Here is a 15,999-nt window from a genome sequence, read left to right as displayed (position 1 = left end):
ACCCAGGCAAAAAGCAAGAGCCAGAATCTGAAAGAACTGAGCAGAGATTTCAGCTGCTACACACCATACGGGTGACAATTGGGGGCTCAAAACCAGCCCGGTCAGTTGCGAGCTAGAACAAAGCCACTCTTTAGAAGAATGTCACAGAATCCAGGGTCTCCACAATGTGTCTTCATAATGCCCATTATCCAGTCAAAAATCACCAGACCTGCAAAGAAATGGGAAAATGTGACACATTTTTTAAAAGTAGTCAATAGAAATAGACACTGAGGTGACTGAGATATTGCAATTAACAGCCAAGGATTTTAAAGCTGCTCAAGGAAGCGATGTGGTATCAACACAACATTTCAAGTCACCATAGGCACCACTGAGAGATTTCAGCCTTTGGATGATAATACTAACGAATGATAGGTGATTACTAGATAGTTACAACTTATTGAACACTCACATGTGTGGTCAAATGATTTTCAACAAGAATGCCAAGATCATTCAATAGGGAAAGCAGTTTTCAACAAGACTTCTTGAGCAAATTCGATATCCACATGTAAAAGAATAAAGTCGGACTCTTAAGTTACACCATATACAAAAATTAACTCAAAATAGGTTAAAGACCTAAATGTAAGAGCTAAAACTATAAACCTCTTGGAAGAAAACATAAGGGGAAAGCTTCATGACTTTGGCTTTGGCAATGATTTCTTAGATATGATGTCAAAGCATAGGCAATAAAAGGAAAAATAGATATATTATACTATATCCAAAAAACAACACAATCAACAGGATGAAAAGGCAACCCATGAAATGGGAGAAAATATTTGCAAATCGTGTATCTGATAAGGGATTCAAATCCAAGATATATAAAGAACTCCTGCAACTGCACAGCATAAAAACAAATAATCAATTTAAAAATGGGCAAAGAAATATAATGGGCATTTTGCAAAAGAAAATACACAAATGGCTAACAAGCATATAGAAAGATGCTCAAAATCACTAATCATTAGGGAAATGGAAATCAAACTGCAATGAGATAACGCCTCACACTCATTAGGATGGATACTATCCAAAAAAACCCCACAAAAACAAACAACAACAACAAAAAGAAAAAAAACCAGAAAACAACAAGTGTTGGCAAGGATGTGAAGAAACTGGAAATTTTGTGGAAATATAAAATGTTGCAGTTACAATGGAAAACGGTATGGAAGTTCCTCAAAATTAAAAATAGAATTACCATATGATCCAGCAGTTTCATTTCTGGGTATATATCTTATAGAATCAAAAGGAGCTTCTCAAAGAGATATTTGTACATCCATCTTCATAGCAGCATTTTCTTAATAGCTAAAAAGTGGAAGCCACCCAAGTGTCCATCAATGGATGGATAGTTGGATCACAAAATGTAGTACACACATACAATGGAATATTAGTCACCCTTAAAAGGACAGAAATTCTGACACATGCTACAATCGATCAACCTTGAGAACACTATGCTAAGCAAAATAAGCCAATCACAAAAAGGCAAATACTGTATGATTGCACGTATATGAAAAATCTATAGTATTCAAACTCACAGAAACAGAAGGTGGAATGGTGGTTGCCAGGGGGTAGAGGGAAGAGTAAATGGGAGTTGAGGTTTAACGGGCATAGAGTTTCTCTTGGGGAAAATAAAAACTTCTGCAGATGGGTTGCACAACAGTGTGAGTACATTTAACACTACTAAACTGTACACTTAAAAATAGTTAAGATGTTAAATTTTATACAGGCATACCTTGGAGATATTGTGGGTTCACTTCCAGACCACTGCAATAAAGTAAATATCACAATCAAGTGAGTCATATGAAGTTTTTGGTTTCCCGTGCATATAAAAGTTATATTTGTACTATACTGTAGTCTATAAAATGCGTAATAGCATTATGTCTTTAAAAATGTATATACCTTAGTTTAAAAGATTTTTATTGATAAAAAATGTTAATAATCATCTGAACTTGCAGCACGTTGTAATCTTTTTGCTGGTGGAGGGTCTTGCCTTCATGTGGATGGCTGCTGACTGATAAGGGTGGTGTTGCTGAAGGTTGGGTGAGTCTCGTAATTTCTTAAACTAAGACAACAATGAAGTTTGCTGCATTCATTGACACTTCCTTTCACCAAAGATTTCTCTGTATCATGCAATGTTGTCTGGTAGCATTCTGCCCACAGTAGAACTTTTTTAAAAATTGGAGTCAATCCTCTCAAAGCCTGCTGCTACTTTAGCAACTAAATTTATGTAATAATCTAAATCCTTTGTTGTCATTTCAACAATGCTCACAGCATCTTCACCAAGAGTAGATTCCATCTCAAGAAACCGCTTTGTTTGCTCATTCATAAGAACCAACTCCTCATCCATTCAAATTTTCTCGTAACATTGCAGTAATTCAGTCACATCTTCAGGCTCCACTAATTCTAGTTCTCCTGCTATTTGCACCACATCTGCAATGACTTTGTCTGCTGAAGTCTTGAACTTCTCAAAGTCATCCATGAGGGTTGGAATCAACTTCTTCCAAACTCCTGTTAATGTTGATATTACATTTTGACCTCTTCCTGTGAATCACAAATGTTCTTAACGGCATTTTGAATGGTGAATCCTACCCAAAAGGTTTTCAACTGACTTTTCTCAGATTCATCAAAGGACTGACTATAGCAGCTATAGCCTTATGAAATGTATTTCTTAAATAACAAGACTTGAAAGTTGAAATTACTTCTTGATCCGTGGGCTGCAGAATGGATGTTGTATTAGCAGGCATGAAAACAACATTAATCTTGTACATCTTCATCAGGGCTCTTGGGTGGCCAGGTGCATAGTCAATGAGCAGTAATATTTTGAAAGGAATCTTTTTTTCTGAGCAGTGGGTCTCCATACTGGGCTTACAATATTCAGTAAATTATGCTATAAACAGATGTGCTGTCATCCAGGCTTTATTTTTCCGTTTACAGACCACAGGCAGAGATTTGGCATAATTCTTAAGTGCCCTAGGATTTTCAGAATGATAAACGAGTATTGGCTTCAACTTAAAGTCACCAGCTGCATTAGTCCCTACTAAGAGAGTCAGCCTGTCCTTTGAAGCTTTGAAGTCAGGCATGACTTCTCCTCTCTAGCTATGAAAGTCCTAGATGGCGTCTTCTTCCAATAGAAGGCTGTTGCATCTCCACTGAAAATCTGTAGTTTAGTGTAGCCTGTTTCATGAACCATCTTAGTTAGATCCTCTGGATAACTTGCTGCAGGTTCCACATGAGCACTTTCGGCTTCACCTTGCACATTTATGTTATGGAGACGGCTTCTTGCCTCAAACCTCATGAACCAACCTCTGCTAGCCTCTGACTTGTCTTCTGCAGCTTCCTCACCTCTCTTAGCCTTCAGAGAATTGAAGAGAGTTAGGTCTTGCTCTGGATTAGGCTTTGGCTTAAGAGAATGTTGTGGCTGGTTTGATTTTCTATCCAGGCCACTCAAATTTCCCCCATGTCAACAATGAGGCTGTTTCACTTTCTTATCATTTGTGTGTTCACTGGAGTAGCACTTTTAATTTCCTTCAAAAACTTCTCCTTTGCATTCACAATTTAGCTACTGTCTGGCATAAGAGGCCCAGCTTTCAGCCTATCTTGGCTTTCGACATGCCTTCCTAAGCTTAATTATTTCTAGTTTTTGATTTAAAGTGAGAGACATGCCACTCTTCCTTTCACTTGAACACTTACCGGCTATTATAGAGTTATTAATTGGCCTAATTTCAATATTGTCGAGTCTCAGGGAAGAGAGAGGCCTGAGGACAGGAAGTTGCCGATCAGTGGAGCAGTCAGAGAACAGGCAATACTGATCAGCTAGGTTTGCTCTCTTATATGGGGACGGTTCATGATGCCCCAAAACAATTACAATGGTAACATCAAAGATCACTGGTCAGATATCACCATAGCAGACATAATAGTAATAATACAGTTTGCAATGTTGTGAGAATTACCAAAAGATGACACAGAGACAAAAGGTGAGTGCATGCTATTGGAAAAATGGCACTGACAGACTGGCTTGACTCAGGGTCCCCACAGACCTCCAATTTGTAAAAAACGCAATTTCTGCAAAGTGCAATACAACAAACTGCAATAAAACAAGGTATGCCTGTATTATGAGGATTTTACAATAATCTTAAAAAGTTTTTAAATAATTGTAAAAAAAATTGTCCTTTAGCATAAGCTTGAATGTGGGTTTTTTGTTGCTTTTTTGGTGTTGTTTTTTTTTTTTTTGGCACTGATTATGCAGAGCAACATAAGCTTGAATTTGTAAATAAAATCTGCATATCAGAACACATTTTTTGTTTGACTCAAGTGTATGAGTTGCAGCCATTGCTAAGGGAACCACTGTAATTAAGTTTCATTATGCAGAAATGTCCAATCACCCATACTAATGGATACAGGAAGAGAGGAGGCTGGCTACTTCTGGACATTCTTCCCATGTGGCTAGAAAAAAAACTCTAAGATTACTTTTAACGGCAGAACAAAGCTTTGTTATATCTCTCTGATGTGGAAGAAAACCCAGTCTACAGGCATTTCTGGTATTTTCTGCTCTTCCACATTTAAGGAACAACGGCGAGGCTAAAACCAAGTAGGTGAAAGTAACACCCTGTCTTCCGTGCCCCAAGCACACCAGCACCGCCAATGATTCCTTCAGCTGAGGGAGGCGGGAGTTAACTGCAGAGCCAAAGACCCAAACCTGGTATATACCTGGGAAAAAAACTTGGGACTTCGTTTTCTACAACAGTGGTTCTCAAAGAGTGACCCTCGCTCAGCCCAGCGACGCTGCGCAGCTGAGGTTCGGAACCCCTCGGTGTAAATGCTGTTCGCACGCACCGAGCAGGAGTCCCTGAGCGCGGAGGAGTGCAGGGATTCAGACGAGGACACATGGGTGAAAACTAAACACATGCTTTTGAAGGCACAAATTGGGAAACACAAAAAATAAAAGGAACAGAAAACTAAGTCAAGAGAAAATGGTTATGTATATGTATTTTCTTTTAAGTTTGTTTCTAAAGAGCACCTAATATAATTAATGTTTACATTTTGTTGCTGTTTTCATTAAAATAAAGTACATTTTTATTAAAAGTTTTTATGAGAGGCCAGGAGTGGTGTCTCATGCCTGTAATCCCAGCACTTTGGCAGGCTGAGGTGGGAGGATCACTTGAGGCCAAGAGTTCAAGACCAGCCTGGGCAACATAGTGAAATCTATCTCTACAAAAAACTAAAAATATTAGCTGGGCATGGTGGCATGTGCCTGTGGTCCCAGCTGCTCTCTGGAGGCTGAGGTGGGGAGATCCCTTGAGCTCAGGAGTTTGAGGTTACAGTGAGCTATGATGATGCCACTGTACTCCAGCCTGGGTGACAGAGCAAGACCCCTTCTCAAAAAGAAAAATATATATATATTAAGAGAACATTCTGAACACTGTGTTGATAAGTCCTTTGCAAAAGGCTTTAATTTGTTATCCCATTGAGTCCTCACCATAACCCCGTGAGGCAGGCACTATTATCCCCATTTTACAGGTGAGAAAATGGGTTTAAGAGGTTAAAGAATCTTGCCTGTGGTGACACAGCTGAAGAAAGCAGTAAACTTGAACTCAGCACCGAGTCTGTGCGACCCAGAGCCTGCCTGAGCTTGCCGAGCGCTCAGTGCTCTGTCAGGGGCATCGTCTTGATGATGAACTTCAGGACAGCCTTAGTTCCTAACCAGAACCAGCGGTGGCTCTTGCTGCTTCTTTACCACTTGAATACAATCTGCTTCCACCTTCTGTGCACTATTTCTTCCAAAAACCCCTACCTTACACCTCCCCTTTCAACCCAGGCTTCATTCTTCTGGCAAATGAGTTCTCTGTAAACATGACTTTCAACCTGCCAGAGTTCAGGTCAAAACCTCATAACTATCCACTCTCCTCTCTCTTTTCTTCATGTCCTTCACCTGTTGGGTCTCACTCTGCAGTCACGGATTGAATGCCCTACCCTGCTGTCGCTGACAACCCTGGATCTGTCATTGTCCCATTCTCCAGCACATTCCCTCCTCCCTAGACCGGTCAGTCTCTTTCCAGTCTTGAGAACTTCTTTGGCTCCTCTTGTCTCCTGGACTGGGATATTCTCCCCTCTCTCTTCTGCCCATTCAAATTCTGCCCCTCATCGCCTTTTGCCTGGAGCCCACATTGATCTCTTTCTCCTGTGAGCTACTTAGGCTCTCGCTGCCTGCTGCAGGGGTCCCTCAGCTTTATTGAACAAGAACCGCATCAGCAAAACATGTATGCATGCACATTTATAAACTGCATAAATGTACCACCTAATGAACATGGTGAATGCATATTTTAAAGCATCACAAAGATAGAAATTAAAAGTAGATAAAAGATGAACATCGGTGGTTCTGGTATTTTCTCCCTTCACCCTAGAAGATCATCCTGAGGTCCCTGAGTGCAAAGCATCCCACATGGTGCAGTCCCCAAGCCCGGATCTTTGTGTTGCCACTTTATCTTGTGCTAACAGCTGTCCTTGTTCAGTTTGTCATGTGTCCTTAGCTTATTTTCCTAAAAAATATATTGTATGTCCTTAAGGGAATGAACTCTTTTTCCAGTGACTAAAATGAAGTGCCGTAGAGTAAGTGTCCAATTCATTATTGACATCCTTCCATTGATGTCCACAGCACCCAGCAGACAGGCGAAGCCTTTGAGGCTGTTGGTGATTGCTGGATCACAGCTCCCGGTCGGGTGTAAAACAGGATGGTAGTAGTTTAGGTTCATCTAAGTTCAAAGGAAAGCCAGGCAGTTAAGCATATGGTGTCGCTTGCCCAGTTCCTGTGAAACTGGAGATTTCCAAAAGAACAGTCTGCCGTGCAGCCCAGGAGAGAATGTTTCACCAAGTCTTAGTGAGTTAAGAATGCTGTGGCTTTTTTTATTTTCCTAACCATCTTCCCTACCTCTGTTTAACCCCATATAGATGTCCCTGGGTTACCTGGAAGTCAGGTCGTGCTCCCTGAAGCACATACCAAAATGAAAGGTGACACTATGCACCGTGGCCGACATCTAACACACAACATCATGTTTACAAGTTGCCCCTTTTCTCTAATAAACATTGTAGTCTATCATTGCTCAGAATTCGAACCTTGGCTGGCAAGCGCGGAGAATCCTATTACTTGGGTGTGCTTTTTTTCCTTTATCTGAAGTGTCGTTTTCACATCTTTAAATGTACTCTTATGTTATTAAAAACTCCTGAAACATATCTCATTTCTTTCTGTTCTCCCCCTCGTGTTTTACACCTTTGCTAATGATCTGGGAGATGGAGAAAGCTGCACATAAGTGAAATTTGCCAGTGCTGACAAATTAGGTAGTTGCAGAGGGTTCAAAGAGAGGGAGGGCAAATGGGCAGGAAATAAAAAGTCACACTATTCTTAATAAATAATGAGAAAATGTCTAGCTGCTGCCATGAGTGACTCATCTGAAGCATTAACACCCGAACTTAGACATGTAATAATACTGGCAGGGAAGACAAAACTCAGCAAGGCCTGTCTTCCATATGCCTTAGTGTAAAATGCCAGGGGGGCTGCCCCGTTCCACCTTCACTGGAAGGCAATGGATGCTTGTATTGACCTCTTGGTGAAAGAATGTTACTGACTGATACTGTGGTCTTGCATACGATTTTGAAAGCAGAATCTGGCCAGGAATGAGCCTCTCTCCTGGCTGCTGGAGAACAGCAGGTCTTTGAATGATTCCAACAGTAGAAGCCTGCCCCACTTTGCTCCAGTCCACGTCATGCTAAGAGGCACAGAGCCTGGCTGCACCTGCGGGCACCTGCAGGACAAGGGGAGTGAGCTCCAGGGTCAAGGCCAAGTTGGGGGCCAGGATGGGCAGCAAAGATGGGTGTCCCCCTTTCACTTAGACTTCTGGAGGCCTGTGGGGTGCAGAGTGAACAAACCATCTTCGTTATCACCGTTATCACTATGTGGCTTTTTGTTTCCTGCCCATCTTCCCTGTTATAGCTTAGCAAGCAACTAGCATGTGCAGAAACTATTATCTCCACTCCTTGGAATCACCAGGCTAAGCGGCATTAGAATATTATGCTTCAGAAGAGAAAATATGTTCAGAAGGAATTAATAACATGCCCAGATTCACACAGTGGCAGTCGTCACAGGTTAACTTCTAAACGCAGCCTTTCCCACTTCACTGTGCCACTTCTCTCCCGCATTGGGTGGCTACTGATTTTTATGTACTCATCATAAATCAAGGTCTATGCGCCTTTATCCTTCCACCTGCTGGCCAAATGCCTCTAATTCCTACATCCACCATCTTTCAAGTTTTGTTGTTGCTGTTGTTACTGTTACCATCCGGTCCCTTCTGGTTCTCTGTAGCTTCTCTCTGAAGTCTCTGCAACAAGCAGCCCTGATGGCATTTTCCTGAAATGCCAACATCCCCCCCCTCCCCCCTCCCCATCCGCTGCAGAACGAGTGTCCAAGGGAGGAATGTTTTCCTCTTATTTTAATTGCATGTCAAATACAAGGCTCAAATACTCACAGTCCATTAACTAAACTTCAACACCATGGTGGAAACAAGTTTAATTTTATATATACATTCTTATTTTCTATTTCTATACCAGCGTTCATTAACTGCAACTGAACACTCTAGTCTTGACAGGGGACTAACTTTGTGAGATGTAGGAGGTGGGAAAAAATAGACAATCTAACTCCTAGAAAAGTATATTGAAGGAAAAAAATTCTTTTCCAAGCACCTTTCCCACTTGCACTTCAAGTCAAGTAGAATGTTACCAAATATCTTTTCCTAAAATATGTCCTTTGAAATCTGTGAAGTAATAATATTTTAAAGAATATAAAGAGCTAAAAAAAATTCAAGATTTATTCTAGGAGGGTGGTTCTCAAAGTGTAGTTTTGGAAACACTGGGCTGTAACTGAGACCCTTTCAGGAGGTCTACAAAGTTAAAACTATTTTCACAATAAAACCAAGTCATCATTGTCTTTTTTTACTCTCAATCTCTCATGAGTGCACAGTGAAATTTCCAGAGGCAGCATGACATATAATGATGTCATTGCTGTGACATCTTATATTCTGACATTTTTAAAAGTCCTACTTTTATTCTCTAATATGATAAATATGCATTTAATCCACATAAGCAGAAGCTCTTTTGGGCCTCCAGTAACTTTTAAGAATGTGTCTTAGTCTATTCAGGCTGCTATAACAAAATACCATAGACTGGGTGGCTTATAAACAACAAAAAGTTATTTCTTACAGTTCTGGAGGCTGGGAAGTCCAAGATCAAGGTGCCAGCAGATTTGGTGTCTGGGAAGGGCCTGTTCCTCACAGTGGGCACCTTCCATGTGTCCTCACATGGCAGAAGGGACGAACAAGCTCTCTTCGATAAGGGCGCTACTCCCATACAGGAGGGCTCCTCTCCCATGACTTAATCACCTCCCAAAGGCCCCACCTCCCAACACCATTACCCTGAGGGTTAGAATTTCAACATATGAATCTTGGGGACACAAACACTCAGGATAGCAGAATGTAAAAAGATCATGAACACAAAATATCTGTGAGCTGCTGACCCAAAACATAATTGCTCATTTGAAATTAGTACCTCATGAAATATTCAGAAAGAAGGCACCGTGTCACCACGGTGGTGGTGATGAAGGGAGCAAGAAGAAAAGCAACACTAGTTCCAGTATCCCACAGACTGTCTAAGTACATCAGGCCAGGAAACACATCTGGAAAGCTCTTTGCACACACAGTGGCAAACTGAAGGGAAGGAAACAAAAGAGCAATGGTCTATTCATGATTTCAACACTCATTCAGATTAACACTCAGCAAAAATAAGTGGGTCTACACAGGGAATTCAAATGAAAATTGGTCTGCACGCATGTTGGGTTTCCCGACTGGTTCATGTGACCATGCACGAGTACCTGGGGAGCCATCGGAGGCTCGCCCGGCACATCTGCAGGGTCTGTGTTCTTTGAAGAGTACAGAAAGGAAATCAGAGACAAAACCCATGTCTTCCTGGTACTGGCTATTCTTTAAATCCAAATGACAGAGGCATGATGGCTTTATAGAGAGCCCACCTGTTCAATCTCGTCAAGGATGGCACTCCTAGAACAAGTGATTGAGTTCAGTCTCAAAGTTGCCTCGTTGCGTGTTGTACAAAAGCAGTCTGATTGGTTATTGTGAGTGCAATCAAACATAACAACACTGTGCTTGGTGGCTATGTGTGCACCCAAAGTTGTAATTGTCTGATGAAATAAAAAGTAGCACTGATGTCCACTGCTTCAAAATTTTGGGGCGTTAAGAGAGGAATAAAGTGTCCACTTTTAAAAGTCAAGTTCTTTGAAAACTATCTCCTGGTATTGATCCATGTCATTAATACTAGCAGCTTTATACAAAGCTCTATACTCCTAGGTAATAGCGAAAAACTCAAAATCATTCTAGACAGTCATGCAATATCACAAAGTACTTTATGTGGAATGAAATTTCAAGTATCCAGAAATTCCAAGTACTTCTGGTTAGCTGTGTGTCCTCATCAATCACTGCTGGAGGGAGAAGGGTACCCAAAGGAAAAAAATAAACCCTTAGCATAATCCACCTTGCTGCTTAACTCAAACAACGGTTGCACAACAATGTGAATGTATTTAATGCCACTGGGCTGAACACTGAAAATGGTTCAGACAGTAAATTTTACGTTACGTGTATTATACCACAATAGAAAAGGTTAGAGAGGATGCTCAAGCTTTAGCCAAGGAAAACTACTCCAACTCTGCTCTCAGCTGCCTAAATCCAGACAACGTCCAGAGTTAGGCAGGTAGACTGTGCCTGCATGTGATATTTGGCCTGCTCTCAGCAAGCACGAATCCAATAAAATGGGCATGCATCTGCACTTTGAACATGAAGATTATTTTAATCACTATATCTATAGGTGCTGTAAAAACAATCAAACTATGAACGACAGACTTTTGCCCTGGATTGCCCTTCATTCACTGGGGAGCTAACCAAGCCTAACGCTTTGTAAGACTAATCCTAAGCTTCTGTGCTTGGGTGCAACCTTGGTGTGGCTGTGTGGACTGCCTGGACCCAGCCAGATCTCAGTTTGCAGAGTCAGTATTCCAGCAGTCGAGCCCTGGAGAAATGTGATCTAAGAGTCAGAGCTATGGTTGTTGTGGTACTTCTTAAATAGCAAAATTTTCATAACATTTATTTTAAAAAAATCCTGTGCCTTGTATATTCACAGTACTTACTAAGTGAAAATAATGAGGTTACCAAGCAGTGCATACAGCAAGATTTTATTTTTACATTTAAAAATATACACAAGCATAAGATTGTCAGAAACTTAAAAGAGCTAATTTGATAGCAGGAGAGATAATCTGGGGACGGGGAGGTGGGAAGCTGTGGAAAAATATATAGGTTTATTTTAAATAAAAAATAGAACTTAACAAATAGCACATAAAAATGGCCTTTAATATAAAATGGTTCTATACATCTAAATTTAGTCAGCGGAGGATAAACCAGCCAACAACTCAGGACACTAATTATGTTCCAATCTTCTAACCAAAATAGGTATGAGTTTGATGTACTAAATTAAGGTGTAATTTTATATACAAAAGCATTTTCAGAACTCAGTAAAGCAGGCAACTAACTCATGCCCTGAGAGAAACGGGAAACTATTGGCATTACAAAGCAGAGCTTATCTTTCTTCAATGATCAGCGCAAAGCCTGCACACACATGTGTATACTTTTTATAAAAAATAACAGCAACAACAAAAAAACTAGAACAACTCTCCAGAATATGGTATACCAGCATTAAGAAAATACTCGATTATTTTGCCCCATTCTTAGGTAAATAACTACATATCCAAATCATGGCTACCAGTGCATTATGAGAGAAGCCATTTCAACATAGCAGGCTACCTTGGCATAAGGCTCACAATGGTTTTTCTAAACTTTGTGAGCTATTATCTAAAATCATAAATATGCTGTACTAAATGACAGGATAGTTATAGAAAATAACCACAAAGAGGCATTGCAACCATAGACAGCTAAGGTTTGAGCAGAGACAAATGTTCTTTTCACTGTTCTCTCTACTCACGTAATGGATTTATTCATTGAATGAAAAAGAGACCAAAAATATAGGTAGTTACTGTTCATTTAGGCAGTTTGTCCTGGCACCAATTAAGAAGCTGGCAACTACTTCATTGATTTTTCTCTATGGCAATGTTCCTAATAAATACATTTTGATGATAAGAAAAATTATATGAAGAAAAGAACAAAATAGCTCTTCTCTCTGCTAATTATCAGAGATTTTTCCAGGCCCTTCTTCCATTTTTCCATCAAAAGAGGTGCCAAATCTGGGATGCTGTGGGAGCCATCATTTTAGGCCTGGACTGTAATGAAAAAGCAAATAAAGTGTCAAAAAATATCCGTTACAACTATGAATTGATATATACTGCAAGTCTGGTATTTTTATGTCATTTATCATATCTTTCTTGATAAAGGGAAAGTCATAATTCTCAATTAATTGTGTTAACCAGGAGAATTTTATATTCTCTATATTGTGTTATATAATTTAAATCAAGGAAGAATTATCCAAAATGGGAAGGAAATCTGTGACCAAAGTGGTATGAATTAACTCATTTTTTTCAATTAAAAATATCAATTGCTTGAAAGAATGCTTGCTAAAATAATTACTAACATTGCTTAGTGGGTGCCCAAAGCCTTCCTAAGCATTTTACACACATTAACTGTGAAGCCTCATAACTTCTCATTGTGGAAGGGGCCTAACATTATCCTCATTTGACAGAAAAGAAAATCTAATGGCGCAGGTGCTGCAGGGACTACTGTGCTGATGAGGAAGTTGACATACAGAGGTGTTAGGTCACTTACCCCAAGTCAGAAGGACAGAGCTGGAATCCAGCCCAGGCAGTCTGGCTCCAGAGCTGATGTGACCCACCATGACATGGCACCTTCTCTCCAGGTGAGGCTCGTGCACCTGTAGCAGGTAAAGAGGAGAACAGACTCTCACAGCCGGTCTTCATGGAGCTTCAGTCTTCTCAGGAAACACCATAGGTCAGTCAGTACTGAGTGATCGGAGCTGGGCTTGGGGAATGTGCAGAGGGTTGTATGGAATCTAATTGACACTGAAAGCTGTAAGGGGCGAGCAAGCAAGTCCTCTCCAAGGAAGCGGGTCTGAGCCTGGGCCTTGAGCAAGGAAATAGGCCTCAGCAAGATGAAGAGATAGGAAGGAGAGAGCCAGGCTAAGAAAACAACCTGCTAGAAGGCGCAGGGTAGGAAAGAACTCTTTGCAATTGCCGAACTCAGAGGGAGGCCACACTGGGGCCCCAGGAAGGTGGGAGGAGATGGAGCTGCTAGGCAGGCAGGTGGCATTGAGCGTGGGCTGCATTAGGCATTTAAACATTTTGTCTGTGGTCAATGTAAAGTCAGTGGAAAGCATTAAGCAAAGGAGGGACCTCTCTGGCTGGAACATGGCGTATGAGCCAGAAGGCGGCAGGGGTCGAGGAATAGTTAGAAGGCTACTGATAGCCCAGGCAAGAGAGGACAGCGGTTTGGAAACTATGGGGACAGAAGAGAAGGGAACTTTCAAGACATAATCTGGAGACAGATCTGGCCAAACCTGACAAGTCTCCAGGGACTCGGGGGCCCACAGGAATCTTTGCTATGTGCATATAAACACAAGCTTAAAAGTTGAATACAAGTAATATAAGGCTGGGAGAACTGTCCTTTTCTTATTGATTTTAAATACTGGATTATCTTTTAAAAATAAGCATTGTCCTTCTTATTGATCAATGAAATGGGAAACATGAGGACACTGACAAGTATGCTTAAAATCTGATGCTTAAACAATTCCATGGAGCCAAAGCCTTCCCTTTAAAGTGTCATTCATATTGTATCTATGTAGTATCAACTCATAATCTAGTATTTTACAGTTCTGAAGAAATCCTTCCTGTTTCCAGGATACCTGTGTGACACCTGTGTACAGACCTCTGTCAAATCCCTTCTCATGACATCTCGGGTCTGCCAAGGTTGTGCATCAGCCCCCCCCCCCTGTGAACAACCCACCACCTGCAAACCACTGCATCAGTCTGAGTCAGATGAGGTCGTAAAAGTGAGGGTGAGGCCAGAGACAGAGACTGATAAGGTCTAGGAGCCATGCCGTCAAGATTACAGAATTCTGTCCCTGTAACATTGGCCAGTCGTGTGCCTAGACCTGAACTGACCCCAATTGATCTCATGAAAGTATTGTAAAGATGCACTTAAAGTGCAATAATTCAACTCCTGGAATATCCATTTTAGATCTATAAAATGTCTGTCCAGCCCAAAAGCCCGTTTTCTGGTCCTGTCTGTTTTGATGACCTTTTCCTTTCCCCCCTTTTCCTTAAACATAACATCCTGTTAAAGGGAACTCAAATCTCTGCTACCACAAATAAACTCAAGGGCCACCAGCCAGGATGGAGTTCCTGCAACCAATCAAGGTGGGGCCTGACAGTGCCTAATCAGCTACTGTTAGAAGTCCTAGGTGGCCCTTAACACAGGGATAGGCGACTTTAAAGCCCCCAGCAATACAAGGCTGCAAAGTGAGTGCTGGGACCCAGTCAACTATTTGCCCTGGTACAAGTCAGCTTTGAACCTGTGGGGATGTGTTCTGCTGAGGAGGAGACCTTTTCCCAATTTTCAGAAAGACAGCCCTTTGGGTTAGCAGTGATCCTGCACCTAAATCCTGACTACAATAAAGGATACGGTCGTTACCCATTGCCTGACAAAAACAGAGGAGGTTCGTGCCAATAGAACCAAGGTAGCTGGAGAAATGGTTGCCTCCTTTAGAAACTGGGCTTCTAAGCCAAGTTTCCAACTGACCAAAAGATCTTCTCTAGTAAAAATGAAAGTGAACTCAATGTCAGTTAATGAAAATAAATATCACTAACTAACTTGGGTCTTTGTGACAAAGAGTGGGGCTGTCATTTTAAAAGAGAAAAAGTAGAACTCAGATTAACATTCAGTCTAGTTACCAGCATTGGCTTAAGGTGATACAGATGTCAACAGCTGCCGAGTTAGAAGGATAGATCAGCTTCATGTCATACTTTGAAAATTTCTTGCTTTGTAAAATTTGGCAAAGAATTTGCTTTTCAGATAATAAACTTCAACTTACCGCTGAGTTTGCACACATCACCCCAGATTAGAAGATACCCTCCCCAGTTTCTGTCTCCTAGAGTGCTCTTTTCACAGGCTGGCATGCATCGAGTCAGAACAAGGAAACGTCAAGCACTAAATCTTCACAGTGACTTTATGATCTGCAGTTATATGGAAGGTTTATTGATCAGTCACTGCTGCTTGATATTTTGCTGCAAAGGGCAGAGCTTACTCTGGAACATTCTGGTATCAGCAACTTATTTAATTTTTTTTATTTTAACTTGGAGACAGTTTTTAAAAAAGCATCCTGGGGCTAGTTGACAACATACTGCACCTAAGAAGTTCTGGGGTACAGAGGAATCACTGAGGGATCAACAGTTTTAAGTGTCAGAAAAGACTTCACTTGGGGGATAGCAGAATAGGAGCTTCTAGCTCTAGAAGAAGGAGGAGGAGGAGCTTCACATTAACAGCATTTTAAAACTTTTACCATTGTTTACTATAGGTAGCTTGGTGAGAAGGAAGGTGATGAAACGTATAGTTTCCAAAGTCCTTTCACCAAATTACTTCATATAATCTTACCTAGTCTATGAGGTACTCAATGCCATTCCCAATTTATAGAAGGGAATTGAGATTTTTGAGGTTAAACTGAGATCACACGACTAGTAAAGGAACAGAATCAAAGAACTTAGAAGGCATTCCAAGAAACCATAACTTTATTTGACTTTTGCTTAAGATTTGAGGTTTTCAGCAGCACAATAGCAGCATCAGAAAGAAAAGATTTATGTTGCCAAGGCAAGCCTCCAGGTCGTGCATGGGTAGGCATAGGACACCG

General features: G+C 41.0%; 1 pseudogene; it reads right to left on the bottom strand.

Annotated features, from left to right (window-relative positions):
• Positions 1 to 1,959: 1,959 nt before the first annotated feature.
• Positions 1,960 to 7,058, bottom strand: LOC138383185 (tigger transposable element-derived protein 1-like; annotated as a pseudogene).
• Between the last annotated feature and the right edge of the window lie 8,941 nt (positions 7,059 to 15,999).

The sequence above is a fragment of the Eulemur rufifrons genome, chromosome 5, assembly GCF_041146395.1.
Source record: "Eulemur rufifrons isolate Redbay chromosome 5, OSU_ERuf_1, whole genome shotgun sequence".
NCBI classification, from domain to species: domain Eukaryota; kingdom Metazoa; phylum Chordata; class Mammalia; order Primates; family Lemuridae; genus Eulemur; species Eulemur rufifrons.
Note: the sequence above shows the minus strand (reverse complement) of the source record. Positions and strands in the feature narration are given on the sequence as shown.